We start from the raw sequence: 12,499 nt of genomic DNA, 5'->3' as shown, positions 1-12,499 counted from the left end.
AAAAATAGTGGGGAACCAGAGAAGCAAGGTTAGATATTTATTGCGGTCTGTGGGGACATGAAGTGATAGAAGCTCTCTTCACATCAGGACATATTCCACCACATATTAAAAATACTAAAACAGGAACTTGATGGCGCCATTGTAACCCTTCAACATCCATTTTTTGGTGGCATTATTCCCGGCAGTACGGTGGCTCAGTGGTTAGCACTCTGGACTTTGCAGCGCTAGGTTCCGGGTTGGAATCCTAGCCAGGGCACTATCTGCATTAGGTTCTCCCTGTGTTTGCGTGGGTTTCCTCCTACATTCCAAAAACTTGCAGTTAGGTTAATTGGTTTCTCCTAAATTTGCACTTAGCCTGTATTAAAGACACATAACTGAGGTAGGGACATTAGATTGTGAGTCCCTCTGAGGGACAGCTAGTTACATGACTATGGACTTTGTACAGCGCTGCGTAATATGAAGGCGCTATATAAATACTGCCTTGGTCACTGGTTGAATCATGGCAAGCATCATTCATGGGGAATGGTGAGCACAGATTGTAGTTAGAAAACGAATGACTAATGACAGATCTACGCTTATTCACATCTATTTTGAGCGATCGTATAGTGCACGATTCTGTACATACTGTAACAATACAATATAATCCACCAATAATGTACACACACTAGATACAATCATTTGAGTGATGCAGGAAGTGACGTGTACCGGATAAAGTTTACCGCAGAACCATCCACAATCACTTAATGACCTTACACATAATAGATAGCAAACGATTGGCGCCCAAATTGATCTGCCAGGACGGTCGTTCCAGCGACATTCCTCGTCTATCGACGTTGTTGTGCACTTTTTATGTTAACGATTATCGAACGAACAGTTGTTAATCGTTCATGATGTAAGTGAATGTCTTTGTAAATGACTTCTTCAGGTTATGAATGTTTACTCCCGTGACTACGCTGCAGATTGCAGTGACAAATGAGTAGCGGTCACATTTCAGGGACAACAGGTGCTGCCAAGTGCGCCTTGCTAATAAGGGCTCATTAGAATGCCTATTGTGATCATTTGCGCCAGTGTTTTTTGTTTTTTATGAGAAAACAGGGTGGTGTATCACTATCAGAAAATTTAGCATTTATGGGATAATAATTCATTTGCAATATCTAAGACTGTGTTTTTGCCTTTATCACATACCATACCAGTGCTCAACACAGAAATTTTTTTAAGCTGGGTGGGAAGAAATTGTAGGCGGGTGGCAGCACCTGTATTGTGACCAAATGAATATATAAGGTTTTCAAGCTCATCCATGAAATAAACTACACTTGTGTACGGGAGGACAAGGCACAATAAGGAGGGGATCCTGCTTTATAAATAGATACTAAGAACTATTTCCCCATACATGACCTTAAACTTTCTCTTTCCTAGACTGTGCTTGGTTCATCATATGGTATGGGATGCCTCTTCTATTTTTCAAAAAGACTATTTGGAAGCATGTGCCTTTAAAGACATTTCCTAAGCTATGCAATACAAACAAGTCATTGGAGTGAAAAATGTCCGTGTGTCTTTTTAATATCAAGATTCATTGGATTGTATGGTTTTTACAGAAAGTAGATTCATGATTCCAGTTCCACCTTTGCACTCTTCCTTATTCACTGTTAGTGATGGAATATTTATTGGTCCATCAGCCTGACCATACTAAAATTAGCATTAGCAGTAATTATAATAGAAGTTTTATGAATGATTTTTACATTTATATGGAAAGACTTATTACTCCTCCAGGCCAATGCATACTACACCATTTTACGTAAAAAAATGAACACAATTAAGCAGCACACTGATAATTAAAATTCACTCAAACTGGATATAAAATGATATAATGGAATATACAGTGTTATTGTATATTCTTTTTTGTTTTTTGACCCAGGCTATATATATATATATATATATATATATATATATATATATATATACATACACACACACACATTTTAGATCATTTAGTATTAAATTTAAGTTATTATTCTAGCCAGCAGGTGACGCTCTAATCACCTTTTCACATTTATACTATATTTACTTTTCAGCTGTGCCCTTTTTTTTACCAAAACGAAAAAAGCTCTGTATAAATGCTAAATTGTTATCAGTTGTGGTTGTCTTAGTCTCTGTGATGCCTGATCAATAAAGGACTATTCGCTAATGCGGACTAATAAAGCCTCCCACACATCCTCCATGCTCCCCTCTCCATAGAACAGTCTGATTGCTCTGTAGTAGCCGAGCACCTTGTTTGGGCAATGTGCCTTTCTTTCTACTGTCACTCAAAACAACCAAAAACAAATCTGTGCTATCTCTTCATGGTACTTATGGTGCTCTGGATGCCTTTTGGCAAGTGCACGTGCACAAGGACAAAAAACTTCAAGAATATATGGATGGACTTATCTGTTTTAAAAATGGTGACCTTATTTATAGTGATAACTGTGCTATAAATATGGATGTAATGTTTAAAACAGATAACAAAATTTTATATTAACATTGTAAAATAAAGATGAGTGATTTTAGGGAGATATTGCTGTTTTTTCTTTTTTAAGATGATTGAATATCGATTGTGCATAAAAGATTTATAACAAAAATATCTCATACACTCAGCCCTTCCTCTATCCCTTTAATGTAGTAGTTGGCATCGTTTGAAGGAGTAGTTTTTTTACATTAAGATAAAAAAGACCATTTAGTCTGAAGATAATATCAATTAAAGCAATCAAAAAAAAATTAAATCAAAATTTTACTAATTAGCAATTAGATAACTATAAGCAACCTAAATGCCTTCTTATCCTTACCCCCTTAGCTATAAATCTTGTAATATAATAATAGGCTCTCAATTTAATACTGAATAATGTATGCTGCCGAGACTACACTCTCTAAAGATTCCATACTTGTGAAGTCTGGTAAAAGGTAAAGCCAATTTGCAACGTGATTTTCCTGTGAATGTTCAGATATTAGGGGACTCAGAAAACACTATTTTATTTGTTCACTTCTACTGTAAATGCAATAGATCATAATTTTCCCAAAATAATTGATCATGATAATCTTGGGAAAAAATCCAGCATGAGTAGAGCAATTTATTTTCCAAAGCAAACTATGTAAAAAATTCAATATGTTTATATTACTATTAAAAACAAATTGGTTGTATGGCAATATAACATTTTCATGACTGGTAATACCAGAAGACATGACAGGCTCACCAAGGCAGACTCTACGCGTTTCGCAAATGGATAAACTGTTTCATCAGGAGGAGTGGGAGTAAAACACTGAACATATTATATAACTGCCAGCAGAGCCAAATTTAACCATTTATCAAGCCTTAACTGTATTGGCACACATTGCAAGAAGGGGGATAACAGGAGACACCACCTAATCATTGGCTTCTTGACACAATGACACCCTTAAATAACGGTAACCAATAATCAAATGCAGGGATGTGCAGGGCATCAAACACTGTAACATGTGAAAAAATGTTCTTTTTATTATAATCAGCATTATATACTAAAATACTTTTCTATGCAAATTCATTTCAAAAGAAATTCACACTGTGTATTTGAATTAAAGGGCTATTTAAATGTTTATTTGTAAAAAAACATGGCTCCATCATTTAAAAATTATTATTACACAGTATTTATATAGTGCCGACATATTACGCAGCGCTATACAAAGTCCATTATCATGTCACTAGCTGTCCCTCAAAGGGCTCACAATCTAATATTCCTACCATAATCATATGACATTAACACAGACTAAGGTCAATTTTTTGAGGGAAAGCCAATTAACCTAACTGCATGTTTTTGGGATGTTGGAGGAAAATGGAGTACCCGGAGGAAACCCACGCAAACACGGGGAGAGCCTGCAAACTCCATACAGATAGGGTTCTGACCAAGATTCGAAACTGGGACCTAGCACTGCAAATACCTTGGAATGTTATAAAAAAAATGTTTCAAAAAATCAAATCCAAATGTAAATCAAAATCCTTATACTTCTTCAAGTTCTTAATGAAATACACTGATCTACTTACAGTATATGAGCTACTTTGAGAATTATAGACCTACTGCCCAAGGGTGGAGGGTGATAAGAGTTAAAGACACATTCAATTGCCTACATTTATTGTACAGTGCTGCCTAATATGTTGGCACTATACAAATATTGTATAATATTATTATTAATAATACTAATAATAAAGTCATGCCCATACCATACAACTGTCCCAGATTTGGAGGCTTGCCCTTCTTTCAGATCCAAGCCCCTCTATCCTCCTTAGCTGTCCCTCTTTTTGGAACTATAAAATTGTACTATTTACCTATTAAAAAGTGGTATTTTACACTAAGCCTTCCATCCTGCCTCTAAATTAATGCATTTGTTATTTTGAAAGCTAATATAAAGGAAACCAATTTTTTTAACAAGAATAATAGTAATTTATACTATAGAATGTAATAATATCTTTTTGAAAACCATATTATGAGCAATTCCAAGACCCAAATAAATTCTGGATTCTAAATATCATCCCAACTCCCCACGAACGGAACTTTTTACTAAAGTTCTTCTACTTCAATCTTTCTTTTTGCTCAGTCATTTTCGCTGCCACTTCACATATAGCTTTATCCCTTTATATTATGATATTGTTATATTATACAATGGGTTTAGATACTAAAAGTTTAAGGCACTTACCTGTCCAGCGATCCCTGCCGGTGGAGGGATCCGTTCTGGCCGAACTACTGTTCGGCCAGGCGGCATCTCCAGCATCCCTATGGATGTGGACAGTGATGTTCTCATTCTCAGCACTCCTGCGGGCCTGCAAGGTCTAGCACTTCCTAGGGGTGCTCTGGTAAGAGGTGCGAGCGCTACCACGTGTGTCTCTTGTACCCCCCGGGGCCAAGGCACTCGGCTGCCTCGCTGTGGGGCGGGACATAGTTTGAATTCCCTGCGGTCAGTCGGCCGCAGGGGATTCAGTTATCCTCCAATCAAATACTGCCAGGTGTCGCAAGGTCATTGGGCACTCTGGCCATTTAAGGAGATCTGTCCTGAACATCATTGCCCGCTATAAGCCTCTGTGTGTACAGTGTGCTTGGGTGCGTTCAATGTGTGTTGGTTCGTATTAACTTCTGTTGTGTCATTACCAATATCAACCTGTCTGATATCTGATTCTGCGTGAACTTTGCCTGCCGTGACTTTGGATTGTTTCTGACTACTCTTGCCTGCTGCCTGCCCTGACCTTGGATTGTTCCTGACCTGCCTTTGCCTTATCCATCTGTACCACGCTTATCGGACTGATCATCTGTGAATGACCTTTGGCTTGTTTTCTGACTACTCAATAAAGCTTGTTGCAAAGTTAATTATGCAAGTTGAATCGTTACATAGTGAATAGGGTAACACTTTGCTGATTTCAGCCAATTCAGTCATGTACCAAAACCTTTTTTTACATATCCTTTTACATGATTGTGTAGTCTTTGCAGTGAATTTACAATCACATTCATTAAGCTTAGTGAAAAGTCCCATACAAGGTGTTCATTCAGCCTAAATATAACCTAAATAAACCCAAATATAATGGAACTCATGAAGTGGACATTATGAGCCCTTGCTCTGTGTTTAACAGAGATTTGATTAGCTTGCATTTTTTTCCCTAATTTATTATAAATTCAGTCAATAGAACAGCATTGACTGTAGGTAACAGGGTGGATTTATTTAAAGAGGGCTTATTATGCTATGTATTATGCAAAGGGGACCTTATTAGATATCTGTGAACCCATGTTTATTTTACACACCCAGTTGCATACAGGGATTTAAATTCATTTTTGGCTAGAACTTGTGGTTGAGCAAAGTGAATAATTCCAACTTATTAACTACAGTGAACATAGCATAACATGAGCAGAAAAGACGTGAATGTTACAAAAGAGAATTGTGACAATAGAGAATTGTTCAATGGAGTCTTAAGCTGCATACACGTGCAATTATAGTCGTTGGAAAGGATTTTTCACAATCCTTTCTAACGACTAAGCACTCCACGATGCATGAACGAGTACTGTACATATAGCACCGTTCTGCTCTATAGAGAGGGGAGGGGGAGAACCACGGAGCGGCGCCCTGCTGCGCTCTCTCCCCTCCCTTGCATTAGGATAGTTCGTCGTCCATCGTCCGTGGATCTGCCAGGACGGTCGTTCGGATGATGGACGATGAGTGCTGTACATGCTCGTCCGATATCAGCCTTGAGCCGATTACCGGGCAAGAACCATTGGACGTCTGTACGTAGATTTAATCAGATTTCCGTGTATATGGCTGGTTTTACATTATCGGCTGCCTGGGTTACTTTACAACAGTTGTCCCAAACTCTTGAGTTACTTCTATTTAAGACTTTAAGTTTATTTCCCTTGTAAATTACCAATACCATTTTAACAGTATATACATACTAATGTGACAATAAAAAGCCAGGACACAGCTGACTGCATTGTTTATAACAGAGTAAGACATTCCAGGCTCATTCAACATTTTCCTAACAGAATACTAGCCAGAATACTAAAGCCATGCCTGCCTCATACTGAGTTTGTACGCAGCACATTCCATTGTAATATGGTATTAATGTTACATAAATCAGAAAATACCTCAAAACAAAATCTGCTCCCTGTTCCATAGATAACTAACCCACTTCAAACATTACATGTTGCATATTTAGCTGTAACAATGTATTCATCATCAAGTGTCCCCTACAGAAGTGGTCGCCAACCTTTCCGACCTCACAGACCCATAAATTCACCGAACTCGGACCGCGCATGGACAGGGAGCTTCCCCCAGAGTGACATCATGATGCCAGAACCCGCCCACTCCCCCATCGCAGGCTCAAACCTGCTTGCTAAATTCCGGGGAAAGTAGCGCAGGGCTGTGCACTCAACAAAAGTTGCGTAAACAGCCCTGCGCTACTGTCCCTCTGGGATGTTTAGCAAGGAGGTCTGAGCCAGGGATGGGAGAGTGGGTGGGTTGTGTCCATTAAGGGGACAGAGTCATGGACCACCGGTTGGCGACACAGTACCAAGGCTATGTTCAGACTGGCAGTGAGGTTGCAGTGTGGTTACTGTTTCTTCATGCCAGTGAGCTGCTGCCTCTGGGGAGATGATACAAATGGCTTCTCCCTGCAGCTGCCCCATAGAAAATAAATTGGGTGGCAGGGAATAGTACCAGTAACAATTATCACAACTGTAAAATGTGCAGACCCTGTAAAATGTGCAAAACCAGCACTGTGGTGCAAGTGATCAGAAGCCACGTGGGATCACTCAATCTAGAAACATCTCTACCTAGCTTTAATTGTTCCTAAAGAGCAATGATACATGTCATAGCAGCCAGACATAACCTAGTTTATTCCAGGTAACAGAATCATACTACAGAAATATGTTTTTACTTGGTTGTTAAAGTTACGCCCCACGTTTTATCCAAAGAGTCCACGTAAACCCAAAAATCTATTCTCTAGTACATTAAGCATCATGCCTCACATTTTAAATGCTTCTTGTAGACCTGATTGGCAACCCATTTGACAAATTGCCACCTTAAAGTTAGAGACAGGCTGACAATGATGCCACTAGCTGTAAAGCAGTGGGTTGTGTTGTCAACCTAAAACAGGGAGTTCAGTCTCTAGCAATCCTGTACAGCTCCCTGAGCCTGGCACTATGTCACCCACTCCCACTGCAGTTCTGGTTCTTAAAGAAGAAAGGTTGCAGATTTGACAGTGAGAGTCAAAGAGCTGCCCCAGGGTATTACTGCCTCCATTTATTCTCTATTGGGCTGCCATAGGTAGACACTACATGAAGTGTCTGCCATGGAGTGGTTTAGTGGTGTGAGGAAGCAGTAACCACTCTGCAGCCTCACTGCCAGTCTGAACATTGTCTACTGGTAAAATCTTCAAACAAAAACTTTGCAACAGATTCACTAAAGATTTATTTATTTAAATTGTAAACAATGACACCACACACACAGAACAATATAATTTAGGATCTCCTAGATTGTAAGTTCTCCGGGGCAGGGTCCTCCCCTCCTGTGTCACTGTCTGTATCTGTCTGTCATTTGCAACCCCTATTTAATGTACAGTGCTGCATAATATGTTGGTGCCATATAAATCCTGTTTATTAATAATAATAATAATAATAATAATATTAATAATAAATACACTAAAATGAAGCAATGGGGCTATTTTACTAAAGGAATTGAGGATGGACACTTACCAAGGCGAACTGTCACCTTGAAAGGTAAATTTCAAACAGCTTAAGCCAATGAGATGAAAATTTACTTTTAAAGAATACCTAAATCATTTTTGCATTCACATGTCTAGATGGCTGAGGACAGAAAAACTCCAACTTATTTACTAAGCTAAGTGAAATACCCCGGGCAAGGGGAAAATTCATTATTTTAAGTGAACAGTCTATATTCCTTTAGTAAATCACCCCCAATGTGTTGTTGGCTTATTATGCAACATATACATCTACCTCTTGACATACATAAACATTTCCTCATAATTATTTTATAAAAGAACAGTATTTGTAAAATACGTTATTTCCACTATACCATCTTGGTCCAAAGATTTAAAGAATTGTTTGTTTATTCTAAAACCTCTATAGGAAAATAAAATATGAAACTTGACTGGCTGATATAGGCAACACCTCGAGTTTTCTTGGTAATAATTTTGATAAAAAAACAAAATGCTTGTATAGAATATGTGTGTACAGTACATATGATGGATATTTCCAAGGTTGCATCATTTCCTTACAAATAAAAGAAACTGTATGGTGCCTCCCTTCTCAGAATGTTTCTGTGTTTGTACAAGTGTCTGTCGGTGGGTGACATGACACATATTGAAGCATTTGTACATAGAGGTGGGCATATGTTTGCATTTTGTGTGCCATATGTCAATGTCTGTGATCAATCATAATGTATTTATTTAGTAAACATACAGTGCATCGGGGTCAGAATGAACGCAATGTACGCAGAGTAAAAGCAACTTTTCCCAAGAACCCATAACATAGAGGCAAGTGTCATCTATGATCTGCCAAATAAATTCATTCGTTGAATCACTTAGATTGAAATTTCTACAACAAATTTCCCCTAGGCAGCTGACAAAATAGACTGCATTACAGGACAGGCATGCACTACTCCTACCTATTCTGTATAGGGCACTGAGTTGAAAAGTTGAGGGTGATCCTTAGGGTTAAGGCTGGTCCTCAGGGTACAAAGCTAAGGCTGGTCCTCGGGGTAAAGAGCTGAATAGCTAAGGCTGATCCTCAGGGTACAGAGCTGAATAGCTGAGGCTGTTCCCTCAGGGTACAAAGCTAAGGCTGGTCCTCGGGGTAAAGAGCTGAATAGCTAAGGCTGATCCTCAGGGTACAGAGCTGAATAGCTGAGGCTGTTCCTCAGGGTTAAGCCTGGTCCTCAGGGTACAAAGCTAAGGCTGGTCCTCGGGGTAAAGAGCTGAATAGCTGAGGCTGTTCCTCAGGGTTAAGGCTGGTCCTCGGGGTACAAAGCTAAGGCTAGTCCTCAGGGTAAAGAGCTGAATAGCTGAGGGTGATCCTAAGAGTTAAGAATGGCCCTCAGGGTACAAAGCTAAGGCTGGTCCTCGGGGTAAAGAGCTGAATAGCTAAGGCTGATCCTCAGGGTACAGAGCTGAATAGCTGAGGCTGTTCTGAGGCTGATCCTCAGAGTTAAGGCTGGTCCTCAGGGTACAAAGCTAAGGCTGGTCCTCGGGGTAAAGAGCTGAATAGCTGAGGCTGATCCTCAGGGTTAAGGCTGGCCCCCTGGGCAGAACGCTAGGACTGATCCTCTGGGGACACAGCTGAAGAGCTGGGGCTGATTCTTGGAAAATAAAGCTGGGGCTGGTCCTCAGAGCACAGAGCTGAGACAGATCTTCAAGACACAAACTTGAGGCTGATCCTTAGGATATGTTCTTGATGTAGTTTGTTGATCCTTAGGATACACAGTTCTAGAAATGAGGCTGATCCTGAGGACACAGATCTGAAAAACTATAGCTGATCCTCAGGACACAAAGCTGAGGATAACCCTCAGAAAACAGAGCTGAGACTGATCCTCAGCTTATCTTCAGGACTCAAATTTGAGCCTGATCCTCAGGACACAGAGATGAAGAGCTGAGGCTGATCCTTAGGGCACAAAGCTGAGACTGATCCCCAGAACATGGTGCTGCATAGTGGAGGCTGAGGCCTAGGACACAGAATTTTAACTGGTTCTTGAGGTTGATTCTCAAAACACAAAGCTGCAGTACTAAGAATGATTTAACTAATCCTCATGACACAAAGTTGAGGCTGACTTTCAGGAAAAAGCTGAGGCTGATTCTTATTACACAGAAATGAAGAGCTGGGACTAAACGTTAAGGCACAAAGCTGAGGCTGATCCCCAGGAAAGAGTGTTGAGGTTGATCCTCAGGTCAGCTATGGGAGGTCCTCTGGAAGCAGAACTGCACAGCTGGGGCTCATCCTCGGAGCAAAGATTTTATGGAATGATTAGACTGGTCTTCAGGACACTGAGCTGAGGCTGATTCTCAGAAAAAGGAGTTTAGACTGATCCTTAAGTCACAGCAATGCAGAGATCCCCAAGACCTAGACTTAAGACTGAACATAAATCTAAGGCTCTGACACAGAGCTGCACAGTTGAGGCTAACCCTCCGGACATATCATTTAGAGTGATCCTAAGGGCAAAGTACTGAGGCTAATCCTCAGGACACAGAAATGAAGAGCTGAAGCTGATCCCCAGGACACAGAGTTTAGATTGATTCCCAGGACACTGAACTGAGAATGATCCCCAGGACATACAATATGAAGTGATAAATAGGACATAGATCTGCAGAGATGAGACAAATTCTCAAGACATAAAGTAAGGACTGATTCTCAGGACATGAGGTTTAGATTGATCCTTAGGACACAGAGATGCACAATTAGACAGATTTTCAAGACATAGAGTTAGGACTGATCCTCAGGACATAAGTATGGAGTGATCTGCAGGACATAGAATTGCAAAGATGAGACAGATTTTCAAGAAATAGAGTTAGGACTAAGCCTCAGGACTAAAAGCTGAGGATGATCCTCAGGACATAAGGTTTAGATTGATCCCTAGGACATAGAGCACAGGCTGATCCCCAATACATACAGTTAGGATTGACCTCCAGAACAGAAAGCTGAGGCTAATCTACAGGACTCAGAGATGCACAATTGAGAATGATCCTCAGGACATGGGATTTAGATTGATCCTTAGGAGATGAGAGAGATCCTCAGTATAAAGAGTTAGGACTGATCCCCAGGACATACAGAATGGACTGATAATTAGGACATAGAACTGCAGAGATGGGACAAATTCTCATGACATGAGTAAGGATTGGTCATCAGGTCAAAAAGCTGGGGATGATCCCCAGGACATACAGTATGGAGTGACCCACAGGACCTAAAATTGCAAAGATGGGACAGATTTTCAAAACATAGAGTTAGGACTGATGCTCAGGGCCAAAAGCTGGGGATGATCCTCAGGACATAAGGTTTATATTGATTCTTGGGACATAGAGCACTGGCTGATCCCCAATCCATACAGTTAAGCTTGACCTCCAGAACAGAAAGCTGAGGCTGATCCACAGGACACAGAGATGCACATATGAGAATGATCCTCAGGACATGGGATTTAGATTGATCCTTAGGAGATGAGAGAGATCCTCAGGATAAAGAGTTGGGACTGAACCTCAGGACTAAAAGCTGGGGATGATCCTCAGGACATAGGATTTGGATTGATCCTTAGAACTGCATAGATAAGAGATCCTCAGGACATAGAGTTAGGTCTGATCCCCAGAACACAAAGCTGAAGCTGATCCTATGAACTCTCAGTTCCCATATCATGGCAATGCAACAGTTTCCAGCACTTGACAAAGCAAACTGATCCCCTCCCTGGAATTTGCTAAATGCACCCAAAGTGCCGACAAATACTTACTAGAGAAACAATTCTTGCTAATTTCCACATTACCCCGAAGACAAATGACTTACCAGCAATCAATGTCTTCCAAGTTGTGTGCCAATGATCAATAAGAGCAATCTCACCTTATCCTGATGCCCTGATCCAGATGTGACCTTCTGTGTTGCAGCATTGTATTATGGAGGATATCCAGCCTTGCATGGTGCATAGCGCTCCAGGACACAGCGATGCTCACTCTCACACCCGCATTATGTGAATGGAACTTTGCTCAGCCAACATGTAGCAGAGCCTGGATCTACCGTAATTCTACGTGTAGAGGAGCACTCCTTGCATCCTCCACTCCTTACAGCTCAGAGCTCATGCAGTGAATGATGCTCTCCTCTCATCAGATGCCTTTACACCAAAGAGAATTGCAATCTCATGCTTTTCAGCTTTTGTGGAAATACAGAAATCAGCAGAGCAAATATAAATATATTTGAATGAATAGAAAGTGACATCAGGATCAGCCCTGGGCATCTTCAGTTCTCCATCT

General features: G+C 40.4%; 1 protein-coding gene across 1 annotated transcript in view; it reads right to left on the bottom strand.

Annotated features, from left to right (window-relative positions):
* Positions 1 to 12,196, bottom strand: part of ADRA1A (adrenoceptor alpha 1A) — a 71,691-nt gene extending 59,495 nt beyond the window's left edge. The window contains exon 1 of the mRNA XM_072402504.1: positions 12,093 to 12,196. The gene's annotated coding sequence lies outside the window, so the exon portion shown is untranslated. The remainder of the gene's footprint in view (positions 1 to 12,092) is intronic.
* Between the last annotated feature and the right edge of the window lie 303 nt (positions 12,197 to 12,499).

The sequence above is a fragment of the Pyxicephalus adspersus genome, chromosome 2, assembly GCF_032062135.1.
Source record: "Pyxicephalus adspersus chromosome 2, UCB_Pads_2.0, whole genome shotgun sequence".
Lineage (NCBI taxonomy): Eukaryota > Metazoa > Chordata > Amphibia > Anura > Pyxicephalidae > Pyxicephalus > Pyxicephalus adspersus.
The sequence above is the reverse complement of the archived record's forward strand: the minus strand, read 5'-3'. Positions and strand labels throughout refer to the sequence as shown.